This window comes from Capricornis sumatraensis, chromosome X, assembly GCF_032405125.1.
Source record: "Capricornis sumatraensis isolate serow.1 chromosome X, serow.2, whole genome shotgun sequence".
Taxonomy (NCBI): Eukaryota; Metazoa; Chordata; class Mammalia; order Artiodactyla; family Bovidae; genus Capricornis; species Capricornis sumatraensis.
Genome location: NC_091092.1, coordinates 14,094,492 through 14,117,967, shown reverse-complemented (window position 1 = coordinate 14,117,967; position 23,476 = coordinate 14,094,492).

Here is a 23,476-nt window from a genome sequence, read left to right as displayed (position 1 = left end):
CTCTAGATGGTGTGAAAGACTATTTGAAACCACTATCCCAAGAGTTAAACCAAGGTTGATTTGAAGTTGAAGAGGGATTAGTATTTTTAACATGTTCAGTGTTCTGATTAAAATCCTTGTTTTGGGTCCTAGGCTCCCAGCATTTCATTTCATTTGAGCATTTCATAGCTCAAAAATTGCTCAAGTCCTTGTACCATAGGTAGTAGGAGTTTAAAATCTTTGGAATCCCAATATCTTTGGTTTTAGGGTATTATGCAGCATAGAATTACAAATCCCTAAATCCCCAGGGGCTTAAAGACCCTAAAACCCTTGGGGCAGTAATTCTTAACTCAATGAACTCCTCTCACTTCCCTCTCTCCTCCCCCTTTCTGAGCATGTGCCATTGGTCAGTGGCAGCCATTTTGTCTCATTTTCCTCCCAGTCCGTTGCCCTGAAATGGCTTCCAATCCTCTTCCCCTGACATAGTTGCTAAGTGATTGGAAGTCACTGTTCTGACTAATCAGAGTACAGTGTGAGTTGGTTTGTTGTCATGGATGTATCCAGTCATTGTAGCAATGTCAAATCCAGTGCACAGACTTGGGGTGGGGGGAATCTTTGCAAAACTGAGTCCTTCCTCTGGCTCCACCTAGCTGGCCCATCCTAGCTGCCCATAAGTCCTCATCCCAGCACTATTCCGCCTGTTTTCCCCATAGCAATGAGAACAGGGTACTTTGGTTGAGTGCAAGTCTTCATTTGAGCTGGGCCTTGAACAATGGGCCCAGGTAGAGATGGAGATAGAAAACTTTCCACAAAGAGGCAGCTCTGTGAATTCCTTCATTAAGTGAATATTTATTGAGTACCTCCTCCATGCCAGGCATTAATATTATAGTGATTAAGAGCATGAGCTTTGGAGGCAGATGTACCTCGGTTCAAATCCCATATCTGACACTGCTGGTTACATCCATAGGCCCACTCCCCTCAGGTGTCAAGGTCAGTTCTCTATGCTCAGCCTTTTCACTACATCTCTGTAGTCCTTGATTGTATCACTCACACAGTCACACACATACACGCTGCATGTGCTCGTTAAGAGTTGCCTATTTTCTCCTCTGTTTCTGGGCAAGGAAAGCCCTCTCTCCAACCCCAGTGGTTGTTACCAATTCCACCTCTCTCCTCTTCCCCCAGACTGTACCTGTGCGGTTATCTAGCAGGCAGTTGGTCTCCTCTTCGACCCAGGCCCTTGTTGTAAAATGGTGGCCAATCCTCCTCCCAAGCAAAGTTGTTAGGTGGCCTGAGTTCACTGTTTGGACCTCTCAGGGGCCTGGTGTTGGTTACTATGTTTTGGGTTTACTCCCCAGCTGGCAAGACTTGTAGCAACCTCCAGGTAAACACACAAACCCAGGTAGAAAACCTGGCAAAGAGCGAGTCTTTAGGAAGTGGTAGTCACACGTTCTCCAAGGCACTTGCTGCTCACATTAGCTGCCATGATCTCCTATGCTACTATAATCACAACAATCCTGAGAGAGACACCACTGTTATGCCCGTTTATGAATGAGAAACTTAAGGTTAGTAAGGATTTTGTCCCTGGGTCTGTGTGTTTGTGTGGAGGTTACTACGAACATGGCCACTTCTTAGGATGAGGCACTTTACCCTATTACCTCATTTAATCCTTACAACAACTCTGAAACATAAGTACTGTTATTATCCTCACTTTAGAGATGAACAAACTGAGGTTTGGAGAGTTTAAGGAATCTGCTTAAGGTCACACCATGAATCAATGGCTGAGCCCAGATTTGAATGATTACAGCACTTGCCCAGGTTACACCAGTAATAAGCAGCAGAACCAGGCTTCCGGTCTGTCTCATGGCAGAGCCCCAGTGCTTTCAGGAAGTAGAGTCTACAGAGCTTGGTGAAGGATTCAATTTGTGAGAGGGCAAGAGAGAAAACGTTTCAACTCCAGTTAGAGGGAAGTAAGTCAGAGATCAGGAACAATTCTGAGCCAGGTAGAGGTGCTGAAAGGTGTCACCAAGAGACGGATATTTGAGGGCCTCCTGCTGGGCAGTGGTAGCCTCTCACAGAGCCTGGGCTCTTTGGAGCACAGGGCTACCAGAGGCCAGGGCCGGATGAGGGACTTCTGTTCCCACCCTTCAGCACTGTGCAACCTCTGTGTGGACTCCATCCTGGCTGGGCGAGCTTCCTTCTGGCTGAAGGGTCTGGGCCCAGAAGGAGAAACTTTCAATAGCCCAGCTCTCCTGAGATGCACCAGGCACTGAGCTCAGCACCCCACATGCTTTATCCTGAACAAGGCTCACCAAATCCCAGCAGGGAGGGGTGGGGAGGTATTATCCTCGTGTTTACAGATAGGAAAAGGGGGCTCAGAGAGTTGAAACGACCTCAGCAAGGACAGAAAGTGGGGAACCTGAGGGAGACCCAGACAGTGTAGTCACAGAGTTCTGGCTCTTAACCACTCGGCTCCTTCTACTCATTTCCCTTCAGAGTTCCAAGAAGGCAGGCACCTTGCCTGGTCTCCTGTGGCCTATATGGAAAAGAAAGAAAGAAAGTGAACTCGCTCAGTTGTGTCCAAACTCTTTGCGACCCCATGGACTGTAGCCTACCAGACTCTTCCATCCATGGGCCAACATGGAAGAGAAGCACATAAACTGATGTGCAAGGCATGTCTATCCCCACCACTGGGGAAACCTGGGCCCTGGGGCTAAGTGTGAATTAAAAGGGGTTGAGCGAGAACTCAAGAAAAACCTGGAATCAGGCTCTGGGTTCTTCTAGAATTCTTCCCTCCCTGAGAGAGAATAGCCAGCTTTGGCTTCCCTGGCAGCTCAGATGGTAAAGAATCTGCTTGCAACGCAGGAGACCCAGCTTCATTCCCTGGGTCGGGAAGATCCCTTAGGTGAGAGCATGCCAACTCACTCTAGTATTCTTGCTGGGAGAATCCCATGGACAGAGGAGCCTGGCGGGCTCCAGTCCATAGGGTCGCACAGAGTGGGGACACGACTGAAGCGACTTAGCATGCAGCATGCACAAGTCCCCAGCAATTCAACCGCGGCCCATTAACAGCATGGGAGGCAGCGCCTTCTGGTGGCTGAGTTCTAAATTGACCCTAGACCTTTAGCACTGGGGTGAGGGATAAAGAGGTCCAGGCACCCAGGAGATTCTATGGCCAACAATTTAGTGCCGGGTGGTTATATGAACAGGCTGTGGAGTCACACTACACACACTACACCTGGATTGCAAATACAGGTTCTTTGCTAGCTAAATGATGACAGCCAAAATAGCAAATTAGTCTGTAAGCCTCAGTTCTTTCATCTATAAGACAGGTATGATAATACTTTTACAGGGTAATTGTAAGGATTACATTAGATAATACATGTAAAATATTTAGCAGAGTACTTGGCGTGTTACAGATCTGAGACTCAGTGTGTCGTGTGTTGTGTGTCGTGTGTGTTGTGTGTGTGTGGAGATAGATAGATATAGATTTATAAAATGTGTGCATACATATAATCATTTTTCTTTTTGGACACACACTTCAGGGCTCAGTTGTGTCCTACTCTTTGCAACCCCATAGACTGTAGCCTGACAAACTCCTCTGTCTATGGAATTTTCCAGGCAAGAATGCTGGAGTGGATAGCCATTTCCTTCTCCAGGGGATCTTCCTGACCCAGGGATCGAACTCAGGTCTCCCACATTGCAGGCAGATTCTTTACCATCTGAGCCACCAGGGAAGCCCCATCATGGTATCATTTCAGTAATCACATCCTTGGCTCCCCTTGACTTCCCTTGTTGTTCTGTCGCTAAGTTGTGTTCGATTCTTTGCAACCCCATGAACTGCAGCACGCCAGGTTTCCCTGTCTTTCCCTATTTGGCTCTATTAGGTCCCTGGTGCCTCCAAGCTCGCTGTCTCCCCTGAAGGGAGGCACTGTCAACACTTACCCAAGGCTTATGGGCAAGAAATGGGTTAAAACATTTGTTTTTCCTCCATGGATACTTTCAAGTACCTTGGACTGTACATCTTTGTCCTTCACTATCCTGTGATGTTAGTAAGCTGGCTTTACACACAGGCTGGGCTCTTTCTGCACTTCAGAGCAGCTTGGCATCCATGGTCTCATTTGAGTCTCTTACTACTCCCCATGAGACATTCCCATCTTTCAATGAGGAAATTGAAGATAATGAGAGAAGCAATTGGTTCAAGGTTGCCCCACAAGTCAGTACAGGAGCCAAGACTGGACCCCTAAATCTTATGTTGACTCCAGGGCTTTTCCACTAATCCTTGCAATCGTTCTGAGCTCTGGCTAAACATGAAGCATCTATAATCCAGGATACAGCCTTATTGTGTGGAAGCCACATCACTGCACTCTGACAAAAGGTTTTCTGTTTCTAAGGCCAGGACTGCATCTGCGTAAACTGTCAAACCATGTTATTTTCCTAAAAGAAATGACAGCAACTTCCCAGGACTGGTTACCCAAGATAGACACATCTCCAACACATGCCAAGAATGCAATTAAATGTCAGATGACAGGTTTGAGGTGAGAAGAACATTATCTCCCCTGTCAACCTGTGGGAGAAACTAACTGCTGTCCTGTATTCACAGCCAATTTAGTTAGCCACTTGTGTTGGACTGAACCATTGTGGCCTCAGAAGGGCAAATCTGCCCTGAGTCAGTACAAACATTGGGAGGTGCTGATGTGTGTCATCAGTGTGGGTCCTGATTGGTAGTACCTGTTTGCAGGCACTAAGGGAAGCAATATTATAATAGCCCTCGGTGTCATTTGACACAAACACAGGCTTGAGTGTCAGTATCAAGGCTGGGATCCTCTCATTCTGACACGTTGGTAGCAGCACAAGCCCTGCGGAGATAAGAGGTCTTTGAGCCCATAGACTTCTTCCTCAGTCCCTATGTTACTTGGAAGCCCCAGCACGTTTGGTTCTACTGTGAGGGGAATCTTGTTACTTCCTTCTGGAACACTGCATCTCTGGATGACACTGGATTTCTCTTCATGCTGTCACTTACTCTTCTCCCTGTCATCACCATGACAACCTGAGAGGGAGCCAACATCAAAATCAACTCCTCCCCACCAAACATATGTGGAACAGTGAGGGTATTCTCTCTCATATTAGGAAAGGGAACATTTTTAAGCCTCCTCTCCATGCTTCAGCTTTGGTCCATGGTGGAGAGCAAATTCTGTTACCGACAACCTGACGTTTGCTGTACCTCTTTCTGAGCTCTTCCCACATAGAAGCTGCGAATCTGGTGGGCCTGAGATCAATCATTACGCTACATCTCACTGGTGAGCAGGGTCATCACAGTGAAAAGTGATCTATACATCTATAGACCGTATTGTTGGTTCCACCTACTCAGAATGATTTAAGTTAAGTAAAAGTCACTCGGCTTGTCCAACTCTTTGGTCCATGGAATTCTCCAGGCCACAATAGTGGAGTACGTAGACTTTCCCTTCTCCAACCGAGGGATCGAACCCAGTTCTCCCGCATTGCAGGTGGATTCTTTACCAGCTGAGCCACAAGGGAAGCCCGAGAATACTGGGATGGGTAGCCTATCCCTTCTCCAGCGAATCTTCCTGACCCAGGAATCGAACCAGGGTCTCCTGCATTGCAGGCGGATTCTTTACCAACTGAGCTATCAGGTCAGGCCACATTTGTTCTGACCACCTTAGATTCTCAGATTCAGAGGAGGAGTAGCTTAAGATGTGTTTTCTGATTAATTTGTGAAACCAGAGAACTCTAAAACAGAGAGAATGAGGGGAGGAGGGATTACCAAGTGTATCTGAATTCTCATATCAAGCTTTTATTAATAAAAGACACTTTGCTTGCTGTTCTAATCACTCTGTGTGCCTATAGCTTTCTCAGTGGAAACCTTTTTTTTTTCACTATTAGTTTTATTTCTTTAATTGGAGGATAATTGCTTTACAATGTTGTGTTGGTTTCCTGCAGCAATGTGAATCAGCTATAAGTATACATATATCCCCTCCCTCTTGAGCCTTCCTCCCACTCACGCCCTATCCCAGCCCTCTGGGCTGTCACAGAGCACAAGGTTGGGCTCCCTGTTATGCAGCAGCTTTCCACTAGCTGTCTGTTTTACACATGGGAGTGTATATATGTCCATGCTACTCTCTCAATTTGTCCCACCCTCTCCTTCCCCTGCTGTGTTCACAAGTCCGTTCTCTATGTCTGTGTCTCCATTTCTTCCCTGTAAATAGGTTCAGCAGTACCTCAGCAGAAAACTTTGAAGAGAAGAAGGGTGAGTGGTGGGATTCGGGCATGAAAACTCCTCCTTGAACCAATGAAACCTAGGAAGGTTGATCTAGGGTCAGCGTCTTGTCCTAGCCGATGTCTACACTGGACAGAAAGGAGGTACTTGTTCCATTTCCTCACCTTCTCATGATCTCTGAGGATGTGGGGGAGCAAATTCAATTTAAATTCAAATTTCATATCGAGTCTGTAGATGTGTGTAACTCTTTCATGGACACCCAGGAGTCACAGGACTATGTTGTGAGATTGTGAGCCTGGGAGTAGTGGTTTTACCTTGGGCTAACAGTGAAAATGGCCCCTGCTCAAAAAGATCCAAGGAAACTTGTTTAATTATCAAAGAACCTTTGGAAAATTGATGACAAGTTCCACAGGTAAGAAAAGTTTAAAATAAAAATCCATTGTGTGCAAATTTATCAGACATTTTTCTCCTTTTCATCTGGTTTTACATTGAGGTCCATGATCCATTTTGAGTTAATCTTTGTGTATGGTGCAAGATATGATCAGTTGTTGTTGCTGTTTTTTGCATAGAGGTATTCAAGTGCCATTTGTTGTCCTGCACCACATGACATGTGGGATCTTAGTTCTTCTTAGTTCCCCAATCAGGGATCGAACCCATGACCTCTGCACTGGAAGGTGGCATCTTAGGCACCAGACCACCAATGAAGTTCCTATCAGACTTTATTATGGCAAATATTCTCCAAGGTGGGGGAGCACTGTGAGTAGGAGGCCTGACTGAGGTACTTGTTCAGGTTCTCTCATTTATTATCTGTAATATGTTGGACTATTGACTTAGTTTCCTTATCTCTAAAAGGGGGGCCAGTCCTTAGCCTATCAACTTCTTTGGGTTTGTTGGAAATGAGGTTTAGGTGGGTGATTATATAATGAAATCACTCTGAAAATTGTAAAAAATTTATATAGAGTTGTATTTTAATAAGCACTGTGAAGGAAACTTCAGTATAATAATAGTCTGCCTTTCAAAATGCAGGCACAAGCCCCAGAAATTTCTAGGAGAAACCCTTGGAGATCTGGCATAAAAGCCATTCAGGTAAATTGTTGGAGGAGCTGAAGCTCATGGCTTTACTCCTAGAGGTAGCTGAAATATTGCCATTTTTATGTCCTGTCCAGCTTTCCTGGAAACTCCATCTCCTGGTCAACTTGGGAAATCTGTCCAAGAGGCTCTGTGTACAAACCTGTGAATATGGGAGCAGAACAGTAGTTTTGCTTGAGTTACTGGGAATGGTGACTTTTGGTAGTTGCCATTGGCAAGGGCTTACAAAATCCTCAGTTCATACTATTTCTGCAAATCTAGGCTGCCTTCACGTTTGAGTAAAATGAACATATTATACCACTCCAAATATAGTCAGTGTGTTTGTTCAGTTCAGTTCAGTTCAGTTCAGTCGCTCAGTCATGTCCGACTCTTTGTGACCCCATGAATCACAGCACACCAGGCCTCCCTGTCCATCACCAACTCCCGGAGTTCACTCAGACTCATGTCCATCGAGTCTGTGATGCCATCCAGCCATCTCATCCTCGGTCATCCCCTTCTCCTCCTGCCCCCAATCCCTCCCAGCATCAGAGTCTTTTCCAATGAGTCAACTCTTCACATGAGGTGGCCAAAGTACTGGAGCTTCAGCTTTAGCATCATTCCTTCCAAAGAAATCCTAGGGTTGATCTCCTTCAGAATGGACCGGTTGGATCTCCTTGCAGTCCAAGGGACTCTCAAGAGTCTTCTCCAACACCACAGTTCAAAAGCATCAATTCTTCAGTGCTCAGCCTTCTTCACAGTCCAACTCTCACATCCATACCTGACCACAGGAAAAACCATAGCCTTGACTAGACGGACCTTAGTCACCCCAAGGTAAGAGAAACCCAAGTAAGATGGTAGGTGTTGGAAGAGGGCATCAGAGGGCAGACACAGTGAAACCATACTCACAGAAAACTAGTCAATCTAATCACACTAGGACCACAGCCTTGTCTAACTCAATGAAACCAAGCCATGCCTGTGGGGCAACCCAAGATGGGCGGGTCATGGTGGAGAGGTCTGACAGAATGTGGTCCACTGGAGAAGGGAATGGCAAGCCACTTCAGTATTCTTGCCTTGAGAACCCCATGAACAGTATGAACAGTATGAAAACAGTATGAACAGTGTGTTTGTTAGGAAAATGGATTTTTTTTTTCCTAGAAGCCATTTTAAGGATTCACACTATTCAAATTCCAAAAAGATACTGAAATTTTTACATACCGAGGAAACCAGAATTGAAAGAGACACGTACTCCAATGTTCATCACAGCACTGTTTATACTAGCCAGGATATGGAAGCAACCTAGATGTCCATCAGCAGATGAATGGATAAGAAAGCTGTGGTACATATACACAGTGGAGTATTACTCAGCCATTAAAAAGAATACATTTGAATCAGTTCTAATGAGGTGGATGAAACTGGAGCCGATTATACAGAGTGAAGCAAGCCAGAAAGAAAAACACCAATACAGTATACTAACACATATATACGGAATTTAGAAAGATGGTACCAATAACCCTGTATGCGAGATAGCAAAAGAGACACAGATGTATAGAACAGTCTTTTGGACTCTGTGGGAGAGGGAGAGGGTGGGATGATTTGGGAGAATGGCATTGAAACATGTCTAACATCATATATGAAACGAATAGCCAGTCCAGGTTTGATGCAGGATACTGGATGCTTGGGGCTGGTGCACTGAGACGACCCAGAGGGATGGTACGGGGAGGGAGGAGGGAAGGCGGTTCAGGATGGGGAACACGTGTATACCTGTGGCAGATTCATGTTGATGTATGGAAAAACCAATACAATATTGTAAAGTAACTAACCTCCAATTAAAATAAATAAATTTATATTTTTAAAAAAGTTCTCTAAAATGATGGGAAAACTTAAAAATAATCTATAAAAGAATTGGCATAAGAACAACAGTAAAAATGGTAGGAGACATCTCAACTGACCAAAACATTTGCTGAAACATAAGAAGTAAGATAAAGGAGAGTAATGGGAATAAAAATAAAATTATTGAAAGTATCACAGGAAAAGCCATATACAAAGAGTTTGGATTCATGGAAGAACATGAACTTGAGGGATTAATTTCAAAAGTAAGTGAGGAAAAAATGGAACCAGTCAGGAATGCAATGAGATGGTAGATGGCCACGTGTTCCTTGATATAGTATTTCTCTCATAATATCACAAATCTTCAGGAAAAAGACAAAAATCATCAAGTACTTATTGTGTTTTTGTTGCAGGAAAGGAGACCCCTTCCAGGGCCCGAGAGTGGGCTCGTGTTTAACACTCAGAAATGAATTGTCCAAGGAGACACACATGCTGAAAAAGCAAGAGACTTTATTGGGAAGGAGTGCCAGGGCAGAGAGCTGCAAGGTAAGGCAACCCAAGAGGACTGCTCTGCCACGTGGCTCACAGCGTCAGGTTTTGTGGTGATGTGGTTAATTTCCGGGCTGTCTCTGGCCAATCATTCTGACTCAGGGCCCTTCCTGGTGTTGCTCAGCCAAGATAGATTCCAGTGAGGAGGATTCTGGGAGGTGGTGGGACAAGTGGACTGGCATCGCCTCTCTCCTTTTGACCTTTCCCGAATTCTTCCAGTCATGGTGGTTTGTTAGTTCTGTGTTCCTTACCAGGACCTCCTGTCATAAAATAACTTATGCAAATGATTACTGTGGTGCCTGGCCCGGGAGGGTGGTTTCAGTCAGTGTTTCCCCTAACATTTTGATTTCTTTTAGAAGATGGTGAGAGGGCTAAAGTTTTTGGCCAGGTTCTGATTAGAGGCACCAGAAAGTCTGTGTGCACATAGAAGCAGAAAATGATTCAGAGAAACAGAAGAAAATTGAAAGAAGTCTGAGTTTCCTGTTATCCTGGAAGTGGGATTCAAGCCAAATATACTAAATCTTTGATGAGGGTTAGGATAGGTATGGTAGCTTGGTGTTCAGCTCCATTCCACCCCCCATCCTAGTGTGTCATGCAGTTGATGGAGAGTATAAAAAGACACACACACACACTTTCTGGACTTCCTTTCAGCTGAGATTCTGAATGACTTAGGTTCAGCTAATCATATGCATAGGCTTCCTTGATGGCTCAGCCAGTAAAGACTCTCCCTACAATGCTTCCTCCTTAAACTAGCTAGAGTAGCTTCTGATCTCTGCAACTGAACTCTGACCAATGAAGGGTGTAGTACCACGAGTACTCAAAGGCGATAGTGTCAATGCAAGTTTGAGTGCCCAGTGCACAGTGAGGCCAAACAAACTGAGACATTGGAGTTTGGAGAAGAGAAAGGTTTATTGCAGGGCTATGCAAGCAGACAGGTGGCTCAGGCTCTAAAGCCTGGAACTCCCCAAAGGGTTTCAGCAAAGCACTAAGGTCCCACTCTACAGCACAGGGAACTCTGCTCAATGTCATATGGCAGCTTAGATGGGAGGGGAGTTTGGGGGAGAATGGATACATGTATATGGATGGCTGGGTCCCTTTGCCCTCCACCTGACACTATCACAATATTGTTTGTTAATTGGCTATACCTCAATATGAGCTTCCCAGGTGGTGCTAGTGGTAAAGAACACGTCTGCCAATGCAGGAGACGTAGGAGACACGGGTTCGATCCCTGGGTCAGGAAGATCCCCTGGAGGAGGGAACGGCAATCCACTGCAGTATTCTTGCCTGGAGAATCCCATGGACAGAGGAGCACGGTAGGCTATGGTCCATAGGGTCTCAAAGAGTCGGACATGACTGAAGTGACTTAGCATGCACGCACATACCCCAATACAAAATAAAAAGCTTTTAAAAATACAAGCCAGGTGAGGGAGAGGGTCGGAGGGTCTGAGGTCAGCTTGTGCACATTTCTCTGACTGGCTGATGGTGAAGCAGCAGGGTGGTATCACAGGGGTTGACACTATCAGTCCCTAGGCTCCAGGACGGAGAAGGCAATGGCACCCCACTCCAGTACTCTTGCCTGGAAAATCCCATGGATGGAGGAGGCTGGAAGGCTGCAGTCCATGGGGTCGATGAGGGTCGGACACAACTGAGTAACTTCACTTTCACTTTTCACTTTCAGGCATTGGAGAAGGAAATGGCAACCCACTCCAGTGTTCTTGCCTGGAGAATCCCAGGGATCGGGGAGCCTGGTGGGCTGCCATCTCTGGGGTCGCACAGAGTTGGACACGACTGAAGTGACTTAGCAGCAGGTTCCAGGAGGCCTGGGACTCTGTCAAGTAGTTAACATCTTCCATTGTTGGACAGGAGAAGGGTTTTTACATCTGCAAAACAACTCAGAAAATGTGCATCAAATACTCATATCTAGATATTTTGGAGAGGAACTAAAGCAGAGGATATGGAGGAAGGCCTGTCTCCTCACAGCTCCCTCCCCCCCAAGGCTCCATGGGGTTCTTGCTGTTGTTTAGCTGCTCAGTCTTGTCTGACTCTTTGTGACCCCATGGACTACAGCATCCCACATTTCTCTGATCTTTACTATCTCTGGGAGTTTGCTCAAACTCGTGTTCATTGAGGCTATGATGCCATCCAACCATCTCATCCTCTGTCACCCCCTTCTCCTCCTGCCTTCAATCTTTCCCAGCATAAGGGGCTTTTCCAATGAGTTGGCTCTTTGCATCAGATGGCCGAAGTTTTGGAGCTTCAACTTCAGCATCAGTCCTTCCAATGAATATTCAGGGTTGATTTCATTTAGGATTGATTGGCTTGATCGCCTTGCAGTCCAAGGGACTCTCAAGAGACTTTTTCAGCACCACAGTTTGAAAGCATCAGTTCTTAGGCACTCAGCCTTCTTTACGGTACAACTCTCACATCCGTACATGACTACTGGAAAAACTATAACTTTGACTGTGAAGAGCCTAAGCCACTCCATTTTGCACCACCCCCCCTCCAAAAAAAAAAAAGACTCCATTTTAGAATTCTGAGGAAAGAGTCTTTGGAAATCCCCTGACCTCACCCCACCACCTGCGAGCCAATCAGATCCCAGATCAGGATCTCCTGACTTTACCTTCAGGACTTATGACCTGCCTGGGAAATTTGAATTAAGCCCGGGAAATGAAAACCAATCAGAACCCAACACCTAACCCTTCCACAGAAGGTAACCAATTAGACGTCTCCCAACCCGGAAACTCCCGTTTTTCGAATTTTTTGTGTGAGAATACCCTATATAAGCAATGTAACCCAGAGTTCAGGGCTCCTCTCCTTAGCTGCTGCGTCGGTAACGGTGGGAGCCCCAGCTAGAGCTTGGTAATAAAAACTCTTGCTTTTGCATAGGATATCGGCTCCCTGGTGGTCACTGGAGAATTCGTGACTTGGGTATAACAACTGTACAGATCTTTCTTGGCAAAATGATGTCTCATGCTTTTAAACATGCTGTCTAGGTTTGTCATAGCTTTTATTCTAAGGAGCAAGCATCTTTTAATTTCATGGCTGCAGTCACCACCCACACTGATTTTGGAGCCCAAGAAAGTAAAGTCTGTCACTGTTTCCATTGTTTCCCCATCTATTTGCCATGAAGTTATGGGACCCGATGCCATGATCTTAGTTTTCTGAACGTTGACTTTTAAGGCAGCTTACATCATCGAGAGGCTCTTCAGTTCTTCTTCACTTTCCACCATTAGGGTGGTGTCATCTACATATCCAAGGTTATTGATATTTCTCCTGGCAATCTTGATTCCAGCTTGAGCTTCATCCAGTCCAGCGTTTCACAAGATGTACAAACAAGCTGACAATGTACAAACAGGCTGACAATATATGGCCTTGACATACTCCTTTCCTGATTTGGAACCAGTCTGTTCCATGTCCAGTTCTAACTGTTGCTTCTTGACCTGCATACAGTTTCTCAGGAGGCAGGTAAGGTGATCTGGTATTCCTATCTCTTTAAGAATTTTCTAGCTTGTTGTGATCCGTACAATCAAAGGCTTTAGCATAGTCCATGAAGCAGAAGTAGATGTTTTTCTGGAATTCCCTGTGTTTTCTATGAACCAGCTAATGGCTCTAAATTTGATCTCTGCTCCCTCTGCCTTTTCTAAATCCAGCTTTTACCTTTGGAAGTTATCAGTTCACATACTGTTGAAACCTAGCTTGAAAGATTTTGAGCATTACCTTGCTAGCATGTGAAATGAGTGTAATTGTGCAGTAGTTTGAACATTCTTTGGCATGGCCCTTCTTTGGGATTGGAATGAAAACTGACCTTTTCCAGTCCTGTGGCCACTGCTGAGTTTTCCGAATTTGCTGGCATATTGAGTGCAACACTTTAACAGCATCATCCTTTAAAATCTGAAATAGCTTAGCTGGAATTCTACCACCTCCACCAGCTTTGTCTGAGGTCCAAAAGTGTTTCAGGAAAATGGGAAATTGGAATTGATCAGATAGCTTGATTGGATTTGAAAGTAGTGCTATTTCTATTAGTATTCAGAGGAGGAGATGCTGGTATCTCATGACACAAAATGCAAACCAATCAAATCATGACCAGTAGGCATCTACAATGAAGTGCCTCATGAATGCAAGGCTTGATGGTCTGAGTAGCTGCTACTACAGATTATTTGGGCAGTAATGATGAACCCCAGAACTATGGAGTGGGATGACTTCTAACTGTGTTCTCAGTTCAGTCACTCAGTCATGTGTGACTCTTTGTGACCCCCATGGACTGCAGCATGCCAGACTTCCCTGTCCTGGAGCTTAGTCAAACTCATGTCTATCGAGCTGGTGATGCCATCCAACCATCTCATCTCCCCTTCTTCTCCTGCCTTCAATCTTTCCCAGCCTCAGGGTCTTTTCCAAGGAGTCAGTTCTTCACATCAGGTGGCCAAAGTATTGGAGCTTCAGCTTCAGCATCAGTCCTTCCAATGAATAGTCAAGACTGATCTTTTAGGATTGACGGTTGGATTTCCTTACAATCCAAGGGACTCTCAAGAGTCTTCTCCAACACCACAGTTCAAAAGCATCAATTCTCTGGTGCTCAGCTTTCTTTATAGTCCAACTCTCACATCCATACATGGCTACTGGAAAAACTATGGCTTTGACTAGACGGACTTTTGTTGGCAAAGTAATGTCTCTACTTTTTAATATGCTATCTAGGTTGGTCACAACTTTTCTTTTAAGGAGCAAATGTCTTTTAATTTCATTGGTGACTACCAACTGCAGTGATTTTGGAGCTCCAAAAACTAAATTCTCTCACTGTTTCCATTGTTTCCCCATCTATTTGCCATGAAGTGATGGGACCAGATGCCATGATCTTCATTTTTTGAATGTTGAGTTTCAACCCAGCTTTTTCACTCTCCTCTTTCACCTTCATCAAGAGGCTCTTCAGCTCTTCTTTGCTTTCTGCCATAAGAGTGGTGTCATCTGTGTATCTGAGGTTATTGATATTTCTCCCAGCAAGCTTGATTCCAGCTTGTGTTTCATCCAGCCCAGCATTTCACATGATGTACTCTGCATATAAGTTAAATAAGCAGGGTGACAATATACAACCCTGATGTACTCCTTTCCCAATCTGGAGCCAGTCTATTGTTCCATGTCCAGTTCTAACTGCTGCTTCTTGACCTGCATACAGATTACTCAAGAGGCAGGTCAGGTGGTCTGGTATTCCCATCTCTTGATGAATTTTCCAGTTTGTTGTGATCCACACCATCAAAGGCTTTGGCATAGTCAGCAAAGCAGAAATAGATATTTTTCTGGAATTCTGTTGCTTTTTCTATGATCCGAGGGATGTTGGCAATTTGATCTCTGGTTCCTCTGCCTTTCCTAAATCCAGCTTGAACATCTGGAAGTTCATCGTTCACATACTGTTGAAGCCTCACTTGGAGAATTTTAAGTATTACTTTTTTAGCTTGTGAGATGAGTGCAATTGTGCGGTATGCAGATCCCATATGCCGAGGGACAATTAGGCCCATGTGCCACAACTATTGAGCCTGCACTCTGGAGCCTGCAAGCCACAACTACTGAGCCCTCGTGCAGCAACTACTGAAGCCTGAATGCCCCAAAGCCTATGCTCTACCACAAGAGAAGCCACCACAATGAGAAGCTCACAAACCACAAGTAAAGAGTAGCCTCCTCCCTGCAAAACTAGAAAAAACCTGCACACAGCAATGACGACCCAGCACAGCAAAAACTAATTTTTTTTTAAAGAAAATGGCAATCTTAAGATTTAAATTGCCAGCTTAAGAAACAGAGGACAGTAAGTTTCTATTATCTCTTGCTGATATAGATCACAGACCGATTGGAACCAGAAGGTTGTTGATGCTGAGTCTCACTTACTTTACTACCTACCAATCAGCAGAATGTCCACAAGCTGATCATGCCCTTTTTGAACCATTATTAAAAGAATTTCTCACTACCCTCTCCAGGTTGCAACACACAGTTTTGAGGGCATTGGCCCACTGTGGCCTCCTTCACCTGGCAAAGCAATAAAACTATTCTTTTCTACTTCACCCAAAACTCCACCTCTAAGAATTAATTCAATGTCAGGGTACACAGGCCAGATTCAGCTTCACATAGTTGAAAATTAGTCTTATTCCTATAGGTGTTTGAGTTACAATATATAATGAACTCACAGCATTGTCATGTATCACTTTGGGGAAACTAAGGGCATTTGTTTGATTAGATGAGATCTCCTAGAAATGAGGATATTTGGGTGAATTCAGATGATTCTAAGTACCTCATCAATTGGACTTCTTTGTCTTAAAAGCCATCCCTAGTTGATGAAGCTGGCCCTGCCTTGCTTCAGCATCCTCAAGTTGCTTGCAAGGGAATGCCAATTTTCCTCATGTACCGTTCCTACCACCTCTCATTGCTTCCAGACCTACAACTAGAGTTAGATCACAATATAGTCATGTATGGATGTGAGAGCTGGACTATAAAGAAATCTGAGTGCCGAAAAATTGATGCTTTTGAACTGTGGTGTTGGAGAAGACTCTTGAGAGTCCCTTGGACTGCAAGGAGGTCCAACCAGTCCATCCTAAAGGAAATCAGTCCTGAATATTCACTGGAAGGACTGATGCTGAAGCTGAAACTCCAATACTTTGGCCACCTGATGCAAAGAACTGACTCACTGGAAAAGACCCTGATCCTGGGAAAGACTGAGAGCAAGAGGAGAAGGGGACAACAGAGGATGAGATGGTTGGATGGCAGATGGACATGAATTTGAGAGAGCTCCGGGAGCTGATGATGGACAGGGAGGCCTGGTGTGCTGCAGTTCATGGGGTCACAAAAAGTTGTACAGGACTAAGTGACTGAACTGAACTGATGTTCTAAGAATACAAATGTAAGTCTGAATTCGAAGGAGGAAATTATGAAATTTTGCTAATTTATAATAGCAGAAATTTGGAGAATATGTGTGGGAATGTATTTTAAGGATACTATGACTTGGAGGAAGGAATGTAATTTTAATTGGGCCACTTATCAGAGATCCTGGATTCAATTACTAGCTTGCCCACTTGAAAGTGGTTCTATTTGCTTGGTTGACTAAAGTCAAGGCTGAAAATTAGACCATATTAAATGAAGTTGATATGCCAGATATCCTTGGCATAATGTAAAGGAAGTTCTCCAAAGGCTTAAGGAAATCGAAACATTGGAATACATTTATGATACATGATCCACTCACCTACATCCTAACCATGTCCCCCGATAGGACCTAGGGGATGTTCTCTTCCACAAGACACTGAAAAATACATTGACAAGAGGAGCCTTATCACTCTTGGAACATGGTACAGTGGAAGTCTTCAGTAGGCCAGAGACAGAGTTGAAAGATGCTGCCACTGAAGGTAACTTGCTAATTTCAATGAGAATAATGAGATCTTAGAATAGCAGAGATCAAGTGGCAGCACTTAATGACCAGAGATAGGGTGAGTATGATTAACATGACAGGAACATAGCTAGAGAAGTAATCTGAATGTTCTGACCTGCAGAGAAGTTTGGTGATGGCTAATTATTCTTCAGATGGAAGTAGATGAGCAATCTACTAATTCCTACTTGATCTGCATAGCAGAAACAGTTCTACCTGGTGAATAAAGATCTAATTTGAGTTATTATGATGGAAATTCATGGTCTCTTGAAGCCAAATCCAGCCTTTGTACCCCAATACCGAATTAATTCTCAGAGACAGAGTTTTAGGTGATGTGGAAAAGAATAGCTTTATCTCTTTGCCAGGCAAAAGGGGCCACAGTGGGCTAATACCCTCAAAACTGTGTGTCTTGAGTGAGTAGTGAGGAGTTTTATAGTAATGATTAAGAGGGCATAATAAGTTCATGGACATTCCTCTGACTGGTTGGTGGTGAGCTAAGTGGGAAAGAACATCATCAACCTTCTGGTTTCAACTGGTCTGAGGCCTACGTGTGTGTGGGCAGCATACTGTTAACTTCTCCCACCTGGTAGGGGGTTTCAGTATCTGCAAAACAGCTCAAAGATAGTGCTACATGTATCCTTTGAGGGGGAACCAGGACTCTGCCCCAAGGCTGCACTATTGTTTCTTTTGACTGTCTTGTCTCTGCATCCTTTTCCTTCCCCAATTAGCAAATGTTTGGACCTGCTCCTTGGATCTCAGGGAAGGTCTTGGAGGCCGAATGAAGCCTATTTCCTGTAATCAAGAAATGGGGGACACAAAAAGACTTTTGTGCCCAGGAGCCCCACAGGGTCCTGCTTGGTATCAATTTCACTTATTTGCAGATCTGAATCAGTTCACACACTTAGAGGCCCTGGAAGGGAAAGCCAGGTCCCCCTTGAAGAAGGATTCAGCAATACCATAAGCATGTGTTGTAGATTTTCTCCCTAGCTTTCCTCTTTCTTTCTAGCCAGAGGGGCCTTTGGTCATTTACCAGGGTAGCCATGCACTAGGAAATTGGAAATGTAACAGGGAAGAACTAATTCTGACTCCATGTTGGATCTATTTGACTTTACAATGGAGTATTACTCAGCCGTTAAAAAGAATTCATTTGAATCAGTTCTGATGAGATGGATGAAACTGGAGCCAATTATACAGAGGGAAGTAAGCCAGAAAGAAAAACACCAATACAGTATACTAACACATATATATGGAATTTAGAAAGATGGCAATGACGACCTTGTATGCAAGACAGCAAAAAAGACACAGATGTGTATAACAGACTTTTGGACTCAGAGGGAGAGGGAGAGGGTGGGATGATTTGGGAGAATGGCATTCTATCATGTATACTATCATGTAAGAATTGAATCGCCAGTCTATGTCTGACGAAGGATACAGCATGCTTGGGGCTGGTGCATGGGGATGACCCACAGAGATGTTATGGGGAGGGAGGTGGGAGGGGGGTTCATGTTTGGGAACACATGTAAGAATTAAAGATTTTAAAATTTAAAAAAAATATTAAAAAAAAAAAAAACCTTTGCTTTTCATTGGTTTTGTTATTATAATCATACATAATGGCCTGCCTCAGGGAACCCTGCCCCTCTGCCTGAATGTTAAAGTGGCTTTGTTCAGCTCACAGGAGACAAAACTGCCCCTGCCACCCTGTGAGTGGCTGAAGAAAAGATGAACACATCCCCTCCTATTTTGCAAGATAAATGGCCTTTTTACTTTATTTCCTCACCTTCTCTCCCTCTCTGTTCTATAAAAGAAACTAGTATCCAGACTCCAATAAGATGCTTTTTTTGGAGACACTACTCTGCCATCTTCTCAGTCTGCCAGCTTTCCAAATAGTCATTATTCCTTGCCTCAACACCTCGTCTCCTGATTCATTGGCCTGTCGTGTCGCAAGCAGAGTGAGCTTGAACTCAGTAACAGAAACACTCACACTTTTCAGTGTTTTGAACAGTGATTATGAATTCACTTTCATCCAGGATCAATGTGGGGGTGGGGTGGGGGGAGAGTTTACAACACGATGGTCATTGATTGGTCAGAGTCAGAGCTTAGGGAGTCCAGAAATAAAATTTTATCGTAAATCCATCTACAATGGATCCAGTAGATCTGCAAATATATCATATGATTCTTAGTTTATGAATGAATATTTGAAGTGGTAATACTCAACAACTGGCAGACCTACCACATTTGTTCCCTGACCAGTGTAGTAAGGGCTATTTATAGTCGAAATGGCCAAGTAGAATTCACTGTATCTGTCAGTAACTCACCCCCAGGGAAATCACACAGCTGAGTGCCCACCAAATATCTGAAGGATGTATGTATGTATGGGAGGTGATTTCTATTACATCCTCATTTAATTTGCCTGTTTGGCTTGTGCAAAAAGCATGCAAGTCTAGGAGAATGATGGTTGATAATCAAAACTTAATAATGTCAAACATGACTTTTTAAAAAATCATAAGAAACTGCAGAACATTGGCAACACCAAGATCTTAAAAGCAGCCATAAAGAAAAGACATTACTCTCAAAGGAAGACAAGCAGAATTAAGAGAATAGGAAATCTACTGCTTGGCGCTTTGGGGATGGGGGAAAAACTGTAGTTCTGATAACGGAAATGGATGCTGCAGTAAATTGTAAGATTAAGGGTTAAATGCCCTTTTGCCAGTGAGTGTAAGCCTAGGAATGTAGCTACCAGGATAATTTGTTTGCCTGGCCTCAAGGGAGATGGTGCTACAAGGCTCCCAGGGTCACATGTATCAATCTTACCTTAGATAGCCAATGAAATGGATTCTGGCTGGCAAAAGGAGAAAGACTTTATGGAACTGTTGGGATGACAGATGTGTTAGGGGAATTGCTCACTGAATTGCTCACCCACCCTGGCCAGGCACCACAGTAACCACTTGTATGAACTACTTCACAACAGGAGATCCTGGTAAGGAACATGGAACTAACAAGCCACCATCAACTGGAAGAATTCAGGAAAGGTCAAAAGGAGAGAGGAGATGCTAGTTCATATGTCCTACCAACCTCCAAGAGTCCTTCTCCTTGGAATCCATCTTGGTTGAGCGATATGCCACCAGCAAGGAGCCTGAGGCAGAATGGCCAGAGAAAACTCAGAAACTAACCCTATCACCATAAATCTGAGACTGTGAGCCATGTAGTAGAGCAGTTCTCCTGGGTTCCCTTACTCTGCTGCTCTTTCCCTGGGTGCTCCTTCTCGATAACGTTTTTGCTTTGTCAGCATGTGTGTCTCCTTGGCTAATTCATTTCCAAGGTCAAACAAGAGCCCATTCTTGGGCCCTGCAAGAGATGCACTAAGAAGCTTCTCTCCCTCCAAAAGGGAGGATAAAGTCTGTGCATCCATAAGCACTTGAAGTCCTACTTCAGAACCAGGGTGTTGATGTGAAGATGCCACTACCGCCACCAGAGTGTCTTCTCTACTTTCTCTCCTGCTCTGCTATGGATTGAGAAATTCAAGCAGAAGCATGTCATTAACCAGTTCTTTGTCACATGGCTACAAGGGGTAGGGATTTGGGGACAGCAAACATCTGGTCTTTAATATGTTGGGGAAAACCCTGATGATAAGTGGTTATTAGGGGTGGGGAGAGAATGTGACTATGAAAAGACAGACTGCTTCAGGGAGTTTTGGGGGTGATGGAATTCTAATTGTGTTCTGCATTCTAATTGTGGTGATGGTTACAGGAACACATATCTGTGTTAAAAATTCATATAAGTGGGACTTCCCTGATGGTACAGCGGATAAGAATCTGCCTGCCAATGCAGGGGACACAGGTTCTATCTCTGGTCCAGGAAGATCCCACATGCCACAGAGCAACGAAGCCCGTGTGCCATAGCTACTGAGCCCACGAGCCACAACTACTGAACCCATGCGTTGCAACTACTGAAGCCTGCGCGCCTAGAGCCTGCCCTCCACAAAGAGAAGCCACCATAATGAGAAGCCTGTGCAGCACAACAAAGAGTAGCTGCTGCTCCTTGCAACTAGAGAAAGGCCCGTGTGGGGCAACAAAGACCCTGCACCGCCAAAAAAAAAAAAAAAATCGTAGAGGTGTACATCAAAAAAAAAGCTAATTTATTGTATGATAATTAAAAAAAACACAAAAATGAAACATAACTATGGTTGTGTTGTAGGAATGACTACTGCACGTATCCATAGTGTCTGCCGTTCTTTTTTAGGTACATAATTATATACAGGAGGCAGTGATCAAGACCATCCCCAAGAAAAAGAAATGCAAAAAGGCAAAATGGCTGTCTGGGGAGGCCTTACAAATAGCTGAGAAAAGTAGAGAAGTGAAAGGCAAAGGAGAAAGGGAAAGATATACCCATTTGAATGCAGAGTTCCAAAGAATAGCAAGGAGAGATAAGAAAGCCTTCCTCACTGATCGATGCAAAGAAATAGAGGAAAACAATAGAATGAGAAAGATTAGAGATCTCTTCAAGAAAATAAGAGATACCAAGGGAACATTTCATGCAAAGATGGGCTCAATAAATGACAGAAATGGTATGGACCTAACAGAAGCAGAAGATATTAAGAAGAGGTGGCAAAATACACAGAAGAACTATACAAAAAAGATCTTCATGATCCAGGTAACCACGATGGTGTGATCACTCACCTAAGCCAGACATCCTGGAGTGCAAAGTCAAGAGGGATTTAGGAAGCACCACTATAAACAAAGCTAGTGGAGGTGATGGAATTCCAGTTGAGCTATTTCAAATCCTAAAAGATGATGCCATGAAAGTGCTGCACTCAATATGTCAGCAAATTTGGAAAACTCAGCAGTGGCCACAGGACTGGGAAAGGTCAATTTTCATTTCAATTCCAAAGAAAGGCAATACCAAAGAATGTTCAAACTACCACATGATTGCACTCATCTCACACGCTAGCAAATGCTCAAAACTCTCCAAGCTAGGCTTCAACAGTCCATGAACCGAGAACTTTCAGGTGTTCAAGCTGGATTTAGAAAAGGCAGAGGAACCAGAAATCAAATTGCCAACATCCATTTGATCATGGAAAAAGCAAGAGAGTTCCAGAAAAACATCTACTTCTGCTTACTGACTATGCCAAAACCTTTGTTGGTGTGGGTCACAAGAAACTGTGGAAAATTCTTCAAGAGATGGGAATACCAGATCACCTGACCTGCCTCCAGAGAAATCTGTATGCAGGTCAAGGGGCAACAGTTAGACCCAGACATGGAACAACAGACTGGTTCCAAATCGGGAAAGGAGTAAGTACATCAAGGCTGTATATTGTCACCCTGATTATTTAACTTATATACAGGGTACATCATGAGAAATGCTGGGCTAGATGAAGCACAAGCTGGAATCAAGATTGCCAGGAGAAATATCAATAACCTCAGATAAGAAGATGACACCACCCTTATGGCAGAAAGTGAAGAACTAAAAAGCCTACTGATGAAGGTGAAAGAGGAGAGTGGAAAAGCTGCCTTGAAACTCAACATTCAGAAACTAAGATGATGGCATCCGGTCCCATCACTTCATGGCAAATAGATGGGGGGAAAATGGAAACAGTGAGAGACTTTATTTTGGGGGGCTCCAAAATCACTGGAGATGGTGACTGCAGCCATGAAAGGCACCTGCTCCTTGGAAAAAAAGCTGTGACCAACCCAGACAGCATATTCAAAAGCAGAGACATTACTTTTCTGACAAAGGTCCATCTAGTCAAAGCTATGGTTTTTCCAGTAGTCATGTATGGATGTGAAAGTTGGACTATAAAGAAAGCTGAGCACTGAAGAATTGATGCTTTTGAACTGTGGTGTTGGACAAGACTCTTGAGAGTCCCTTGGACTGCAAGGAGATCCAACCAGTCCATCCTAAAGGAAATCAGTCCTGGTTGTTCATTGGAAGGACTGATGCTGAAGCTGAAACTCCAATACTTTGGCCACCTGATGTGAAGAACTGACTCATTGGAAAAGACCCTGATGCTGGGAAAGACTGAAGGCAGGAGAAGGGGACAACAGAGGATGAGATGGTTGGATGGATGGCATCACCGACTTAATGGACATGAGTTTGAGCAAGCTGCAGGAGTTGGTGATAGACAGGGAAGCCTGGCGAGCTGCAGTCCATGGAGTCACAAAGAGTCTGATATGACTGAGCGACTGAACTGAACTGAATTATATACTTAAATTTCTTTCCCTACTTCTCTACTTTATATAAGGTGAGTTGATGGTAGCTAACTTTTTGTAGTTCACATGTAAGATGGGATGGAGATTGAATTAAGACTAAAAACCTGGATTTTCCCTTAGGAGAGAGGATTAGTGCATTTTTTTGCTATGAGGATTTCTGTTGTGACAGTCAGATGCTATTAGCTCTTCTGCAGAAGTATGAGAAGGGTATGGCTA